The sequence below is a fragment of the Perca flavescens genome, chromosome 9, assembly GCF_004354835.1.
Source record: "Perca flavescens isolate YP-PL-M2 chromosome 9, PFLA_1.0, whole genome shotgun sequence".
Taxonomy (NCBI): domain Eukaryota; kingdom Metazoa; phylum Chordata; class Actinopteri; order Perciformes; family Percidae; genus Perca; species Perca flavescens.
In genome coordinates, this window is record NC_041339.1 from 19,899,012 (window position 1) to 19,906,683 (window position 7,672).

Genomic DNA, 7,672 nt, shown 5'->3' on the forward strand with positions numbered 1-7,672 from the left:
CCACCAGGACCCTGAAACTAAAGAAGCTAAATGGAATTCAGCCATCGTTCATTTAATTATTTACACCTGTGATTTTTACAGCTTCTGTTTACAGGAGGTCCATGTACGTCTGTCATGCTTTATACAAGATGTACTTGTCCAATTATCTGACAAAAGTTTGTATAGGTCCTGTGTCAGCAGTATTTGTCCATTGAAAATACTGACTAATACATATTTTACAATTCTTGGCATTTCTTAAAAAAAAGCCTTTCAAGAAACAAATCTACAGCTGACCTCATCTTGGATGATCCACCCTCTTTCCTTGACTTCCACCAAGTGCATGGTCCCCTTTCCCCCAAATCAATTAATCTTCCTCAATATCAAAAATTATTCTAGCAAATTAATCCTACAATTCAGAGCAGTGTCCCCCTTTTTTAAAGTACTTTACTGTACTATGAACGGTAGAAGTTATTGATAAGATCAAAATGACATGTGGGAGTAATGAACCCATCCTGGAACTCAGCATTACAATTTGTTTTCCAGAAACAAAGGATTTCTGTTAAACTCTGTCACTTTAATAGAAATACTACTCCATCTCCCAGCCTCCATGCCACCCATATGCTCACCCTCCCACTCAGCAGCTCTCTACCTCATACTCCCCCCCCCTCTCTCTCTCTCTCTCTCTCTCTCTCTCTCTCTCTCTCTCTCTCTCTCTGCATTTACTGCTGCTCCCAGCATCTACACTCACAGCTGAAAGGAAGAACTGAAACGACAGCGCTCTGTACGACTCACAATCAATGCCATTTAGGACATATGCAGAAAACTTCCTCTGCTACTCATCTGCAAAGGTAGAAAAGCTTTAATTATTTGACTACATTTTGAGGTTTTGGTGTGCATTAGTGTGCATATTGTCTGGTGTTTGAAATTAAAATAACTGTATATTTGGTCAAATGTCCATGTAAAGCACAAAGAAAAAATTCCTACAGTTTGGAAATATATTTGTATTCTAACAAAACATCAAAAGAAGATTTGAAATCTGCTCTCGGAGCATGATATCAGTTAAAACAGAGATGGGTGTGGAGCCCAAACAAAAAGTCAAGCCAGCCTATGAAGTAGGAGAGGAAACACTGGTGACTCGGGTATTTTGGTTGTGAGCTCGTCAAACCGATCTGTAGCTCTGGCTTCAAAGGTTCTGCTTGCTTTTCAGGTAACTGGGAGGTAAAACATTATCTCTGTGTTCTGAATCCAAATGTCAAGTCAATATTATTGTGGGCTCATAGTAATAAATTAATGATCATCTGGTATTATAACGTTGCAGCTATAACGGGAGGCATTTGAATAGTGTGCCATTACCACATCAGGGTTGTTCCTCACTTCCTTTATTTTTCCCATACATGCCTTGTGTGATTCACTTCTTTGGAAAGTCGAAGCATGTTAGTCCATGCTTAATGTTGCAGAAGTGTCTGGGATTCCCCTGGACTGAAACACTCTCACTTCTTCTCTTTGCACATTTCCTCTGCTGCTTCTCCCTGAAACAAAAAGCTATACGCTTCTGGCCTACTCATTTTGGTTTTAATTTACTCTTTTATGTACATTTTTCATATGTAACAGGTGCTTTTGTATTTGTAGCAATTTGTAATACAAAATGACAGGAAACATTTCTGATGTTGCATCTTGAGAACATTTTCAGGCACAGGATAATCTTTTTTAATATTAGATATTGCATTTACCTTTTCCACATATTATATATACACCTTAATATCATATATAACATGCATGTCAATAACAAATATATTCTTATTTATGAAAGCAGCCCAGGATATTTTTTACTCTCAAAAGATTTTGACCTGTGATTGAATGTTAACACTTATTGTGCAATCTGTTATATATAGAATGTTTTTGTGCTGATTCTAGTGCATGAGCTTAAGACCATTCTATCTTAGTGGACAATAATCTATTTTATTCGATTCTCTGAGTGAGACAAACCAGTATAAACATGATATGAACATTGAATGTTCTAGCATGATATTATACTATTGCTGTGATATTACGATAGTAATTTTGTTCATATTTCCCACCTCAACCCCAAAATGGACATCATGTCAATTCTCTATGCTTCTGTTCTGCTGTATTAATTTGGATAGCAACAGTGCTTGGCCTTTGCCATCAGCAAGCCTGACTCCACAATCTGCGTCCTGATAGTGTGACTCCAACACAACATGAGAGGCATTATCACAGAAACGATGAGAGCTCTTCACCAAGCTGCCGGTATGACAGTCTCTCATGGGCCAACAACAGCACTGAGATTAGACAAGAACCTGACACAGAGGCTGAGTAAACTGCTAGTAACGCACTGGACTTACACATGATCTGAAGTGATCTCTTCTGAAAAGCTACACGTCAGTGTCACTGTGGATCCTTGTTCCGTGACCAACAAAGCTACGTTATAGCTGATGTGCCACATCTCTTTATTTAGTTTAGATGCAGTGCAGGTAGCCATACATTATGATTTACAGTAGAGAAAGGTTTTGCTTTTTAGAGAGTAGCATAACATCTGAAGTGTGTTCACATCTTGACACAGCAGCATGCATACTCCAGCCTATACCACAAGAGTACTTTTATTTACAAATGGCGTTAAAATGATCCAATCTGGGGAAGATAAAGTTCTTTAAATATATAGTTTATCAGCAGTGTTTGACTAAAAATAGATAATTTCCATTGTGCCAGTCAAGTTTTACTTGCTGACTGGCACGGCTTGGTGCCAGTCAGCAAGTTAAACCCTGAAACTGTCAACATCTATTTTCCTCAACACACATAGAGAGAGAGAGAGAGTGGTGGTGGCGAGCCCAGCTAGGCACGCATATTTTAAGTCACTTTACACTCTTCATGAGAGCCCTTTTTTCAATAATCCATTATGCATAGCAGCTCTGGCTCTCCCTGGTATTTCTCCTACCTTCTTGACGTCAGTTGCCATTTGTAAGGGTTACCCTGGCAACGGACAGCCTCCCCGGGAGATGTCTGGTGGATAAGAAGGCCCTATTAAAGCCTTTTAAGGTTCTACTGTCGCTACACCTTTTAATTGCCTTTGATACAGTGGAAGTATAACATGGGGGTCGTTGGGGCGTGTTGCCACATGTGGCCAAAAAATGGGAACGCAGATAAAAATAGACATTGAGAAGCTGCTTCAGATTGACATCCCATTATCTCCACTTGATTTGATCACCCACGTATTGGGCTCATTTTTGAGCAGTCCTGTGAAACTGAATTGACGTGATAGATCTATTTTTGGCCACGTTTTGCTTTACTCTTTGGTTACACAAAGGACATGTGTACGACCCATTTTAACATTGTGACATTGCAGCGTTAAGATAATAAGTAAAGAATAGATAAAGCACCCAGCCTGTTGTGATGCCTCTGAACAATATGCGGATGTAATTTATGAGATAACATGAAAAGATCATACATCAACCAAGTCAGTCATATAAGACATTTAACCCTAAATCCCGTCTGGCATGCAAACTTGTCAATGCACATTATTGATTATTATAGTACATTTAAATGTGTTATTGCAGCAGAGGCCATTGTAATTTTGCATCTATGCATCAATAACATCAGATGCAAACAGTAGAATGAAGATGCTGTCTCCAAATGCCAACCTGTGGTTAGTTTTGAGCCTTTTTTACACAGTACTGAGGGGATACTTAAACCCTAAAACCTCCCTCACATTCAAATTATTTCATTCAGCTGCCTGACTGCTGCTGTACTTTACTGCACAACCCATGCTGAATTTGCATTGATGCAAAAACATCTCATTCGTGGGCAACAATACAGTTGAGATACTGTACACGATACCTGTTCCAGGCTCCAGGAGGCTATTTATAGCCTCACCAACATGTGTGTCTTTCCTTTTTTTCCACACACCAGGCTATTGATGTGCTATTTTTACAGTGTCAATGTGCTCCCTCCCTCTCCTTTTGGTTGCCAAGCAATGGGCCAAGGGACCTGATTGGCCAAGGATGTGCTTTTCGACACCTTGACTCTGTTTCTCGGCTGGCTAATGAATTCAGTATTTTCACTCACTAGAGGCAGAGAGCAGAGAAGGTGACTCCTTACTAGTTTTTTTATGTCCTTTTGAATCAATCTGTGGTCCAAAAAGGCTTAAAGATTTTATGGTAATGAACTGACTGTTTAATGAAACATAATGTACAGTATGAGTATAGTTGACTTGTGTTTGCATGATTTATATCCACCATTGAGTATTCATTAATACATTTGTTGAGCAACTTCCGATGTTTCAGCCAGACAGATTGGGCTGACCCAAGATTGTGTCATCTTTAAAACAAGTTAAGGCAAAAACCTGTTTGTGTATCATCGTTCATCATGCTATATACCTTAAACAAGAACAGGAAAACTCACTAAGAGGTCATGATTATTGTGAGGAAGAAAGCAGTATTTTGTCTCTGATATAGGGGCAGATTTGTGGTTATGATTTGGTATGTACATCGTACTTCGCTAAATTGTATGTGAGGATATTCTGCCAAATGCAGTGAATTGTAAGCTAGTATGAAGGAATTGATAAACTATTTCTCATTTTGAGAACTGTCCAGAAACATGAGTAACACAAAATGTATATTGCTGTATTTAATAATGTATTATATTTTATTAATTACATTTTGGTGGCAACACTAATGACAAACCAACGACAACATGTTTCTGCTATCATGCAAATCCTAATCCTCCTAATGTGTTTAGGGGAAATTGGTTTGACACACCTAAACTACTGCTGTGTGTGTGAATTCAATTAGACTTAATCTGACCCCATGCCACTCCGAAAGGAAACCAAGGGCTGGGCAACTTTCATCTTCCCTCCATCGATTGTGGCTCGTGCAGAGATATGGAAAAGCCTATCCCACTGCTCGCTTTCATTGGCCCCATTAAAAATGCATCCTGTCCTAATGGAAAGAGATCCTTTTCAATGAGCCCACTGCAGGCCAAATGTGGTGTGCTGGGGTGAGACTTGGCACAGCTGTCTCCATATTTTTTCTGTGGATTTTGGGCCACCACTAACAATTATTTTATTTATTTATAAAATGAAAATAGTGAAAATGCCCTTCACAATTTCACAGAGTCCAAGGTGACGTCTTTAAATGACTGGCCAACAGTCCAAAGCCCAAACATAATTTACAATTAGGCCTACATAAAACAGAGAGAAGCAGGATAATCCTCATATTTAAGAAGCTGGAACCAGAACATGTTTGTCATTTTTGTATGATAAATGAATGAAACTATCAATTGTCAAAATTGTTGCTGATTAATTTTCTGTCAATTGACTAATAGTTTAACCTCGAAAGCATATGGGTACATGCAGACTTAGTCTACTATACCTTTTGCTGATTACAGTCTCATATAGGCTGACAGTTATCTTTGAATAGCTGCAATATTACCACTTTAGATTTGTTATCTATTCCTGCTCCTATATAACCTACTGTAGCTTGACTTAAGTCAATATATTAAGTATGTTGTACTTATGAGCTGCTTTGATATGCAAAATAAACAGAAAAAGAAAACATGTATAATAGAGCTCACAGGTTACAAAGAAACATTCACACATTAAACTAAAGAAAATTGTACTCTCCTGACCTCCAACTTTAACATATACAGCAGATTTACGACTGTCCTGGTTTTATGTATTGGTATTTGACCAAATCATGAAGTGGATTTTTTGGAACCAAAAGGTGTCTTTGCAAACCTGAGGTGAAGTCCATCTGAACCACTACTACTACTACCACAGGCGTTATAGGTCTAAAAAATTGTTTCCTGTATCCCATTCGGTTCCTTTTTGTTGAGGGGGCTGACGGACGGTACCATTTTATCCGTAGGTTACACAACCTATTTAAGACATTTTCCCAAGCTATGGGAAATGTTATTACTTGTTTTGGAGTGCTGATTTAAACATAATACGAGTTAATTAGGGACTGGTATTGTATAACGTGTTATATTGGTTATAAATTAAAAGCGATCGATCTATTCACCACCGTGCACCCCTCAGCGTAGGCTGTTGCCATGTTCCCACTTTCATGGGTGTGGTGATTAGCTTGCTTGGTGAAAATTTTAGTCTAATCCGACCAGAGTAGCGCTCCCTTTTGCACCCTTTAAACCGATTAAATTGTCTCAAAATTAACACGTCTGATTTATTTCAAAGCTGGGACCATGGTTGTCGTGTGAAAACGGATCGGTTTGACTCTGATTGGAAGGACGGACAGAGCCAAAAAAAAAAAGCCCGTTTCAGGTAAGGACGTGTAACGTTAACGTTAGTCTTGTCTTGATATTTTGGAGGCTTTTAGTCTATTTCCTGCTTTGCTCACGGCGGGTTTAGTTTGTTTTATGTTGAGAGATGCAAAAAATGCCCGTGAGCTTGAAATGTTGTCTGTGCTGTGAGCAGCAGTGTAGCTCTTGACACCCAGGCTACTATTGCTTCAATGCTATTTTTTTTTCCTCTAACAGTTAAGCAAAGCTGGAAACCCACTGCAATGCAAACGCGGCCTTTACAGGCTGTCAAACGACTCTCACGCGGAACTATAGGGGCAAAACCTTTACTAGTGGGCACATATTCATCTGTTCGCATTTCATACATGAGCTTTCTCATTTGTGGTTGCACGACACCCTGCGTAGCTTTTTTTCTTTTCCATTAAATATACATGCCAGTCCGCCTTCATCCGAGCGGCAACTGGTAGCGTGACGTTGCGCGAGGCTCGTGCAATTTGTTGCTTGTATCAGAAATGTATCACGACTCCGATAACTTCGTAAAGACGGTTTATAGCCTACATGTTAATTTCACCTAACGTTACAGTCTATCTACATATGATGTAGCTGAGATAGCTTCCTGTCTTGGCTGTTGACTGTCAGCATAATAAATCAGGCCAGTGGGTTGTTGTTGTTGTTGATATCTGATATACAGTATGAAGTTAGTTTTTAATCGTGCGTGTCATCAATCTGAAGATTATTTGCGGCTGGTTAGTACATACCTATGGTAGTTTTTGGCATAGTGCTTTCCCACAGTGGCCTATTTAATACAAATCAAAGGTGGATAGAATGGTGAATGACTTAAAATATATTATGGTAAATATTAATGAAGTGGGTATTATGAGCAAGCAGATAACATACACTATGGATTTAGAATAGTCAAATAGAGATATGTCATGCATGTCATTTCACTGTAATACAGACTTTAAAGCCAGGTAAAGCTCAACCATTAATCGATTCATTGATCAACAGAAAATTAATTAATACGATTGTTTTTTCTTTCATTTTTTACAATTGCTTAATAGTCAATTATCAAGCTCAAATACCCCAAACTGTAGTTTCAGCCTTTCAAATGTGAGGATTTGTCACTTTTGCAGTCTTTTATCATTGTAAATTCAATAGGCTACATGGGCAAAACGAGCAGTTTGAAGGGGTCTGTTTTATAGACTAAATCAGTAGTCAATTAAAAGAAAAACAAATATTCAGATGAATTGATAATGAAAGCAATAGTTAAATGGAGTCCTACAGCAAAGAAAAGACAACACTAAAAACATGTAACAGTAACCTGGAAAATGAAAGACAATATATCCTCCTCACAATAAGAAAACGGTGTGGGTGGCTCACAGGGACGGGGATACAATAATTAGTATATCAGTATAATAATTTATGG

At 38.5% G+C, this 7,672-nt stretch overlaps 1 protein-coding gene across 2 annotated transcripts in view; it reads left to right on the forward strand.

Moving 5' to 3' along the window:
- Positions 1–737: 737 nt before the first annotated feature.
- LOC114561072 (guanine nucleotide-binding protein subunit beta-4) overlaps positions 738–7,672 on the forward strand; it is a 28,404-nt gene continuing 21,469 nt past the window's right edge. The window contains exon 1 of one of the 2 annotated variants that reach the window (XM_028586746.1): positions 738–827. The gene's annotated coding sequence lies outside the window, so the exon portion shown is untranslated. Of the gene's footprint in view, positions 828–6,028; positions 6,269–7,672 lie in introns of those variants that run through there. The other variant, XM_028586745.1, reaches the window with a different exon arrangement.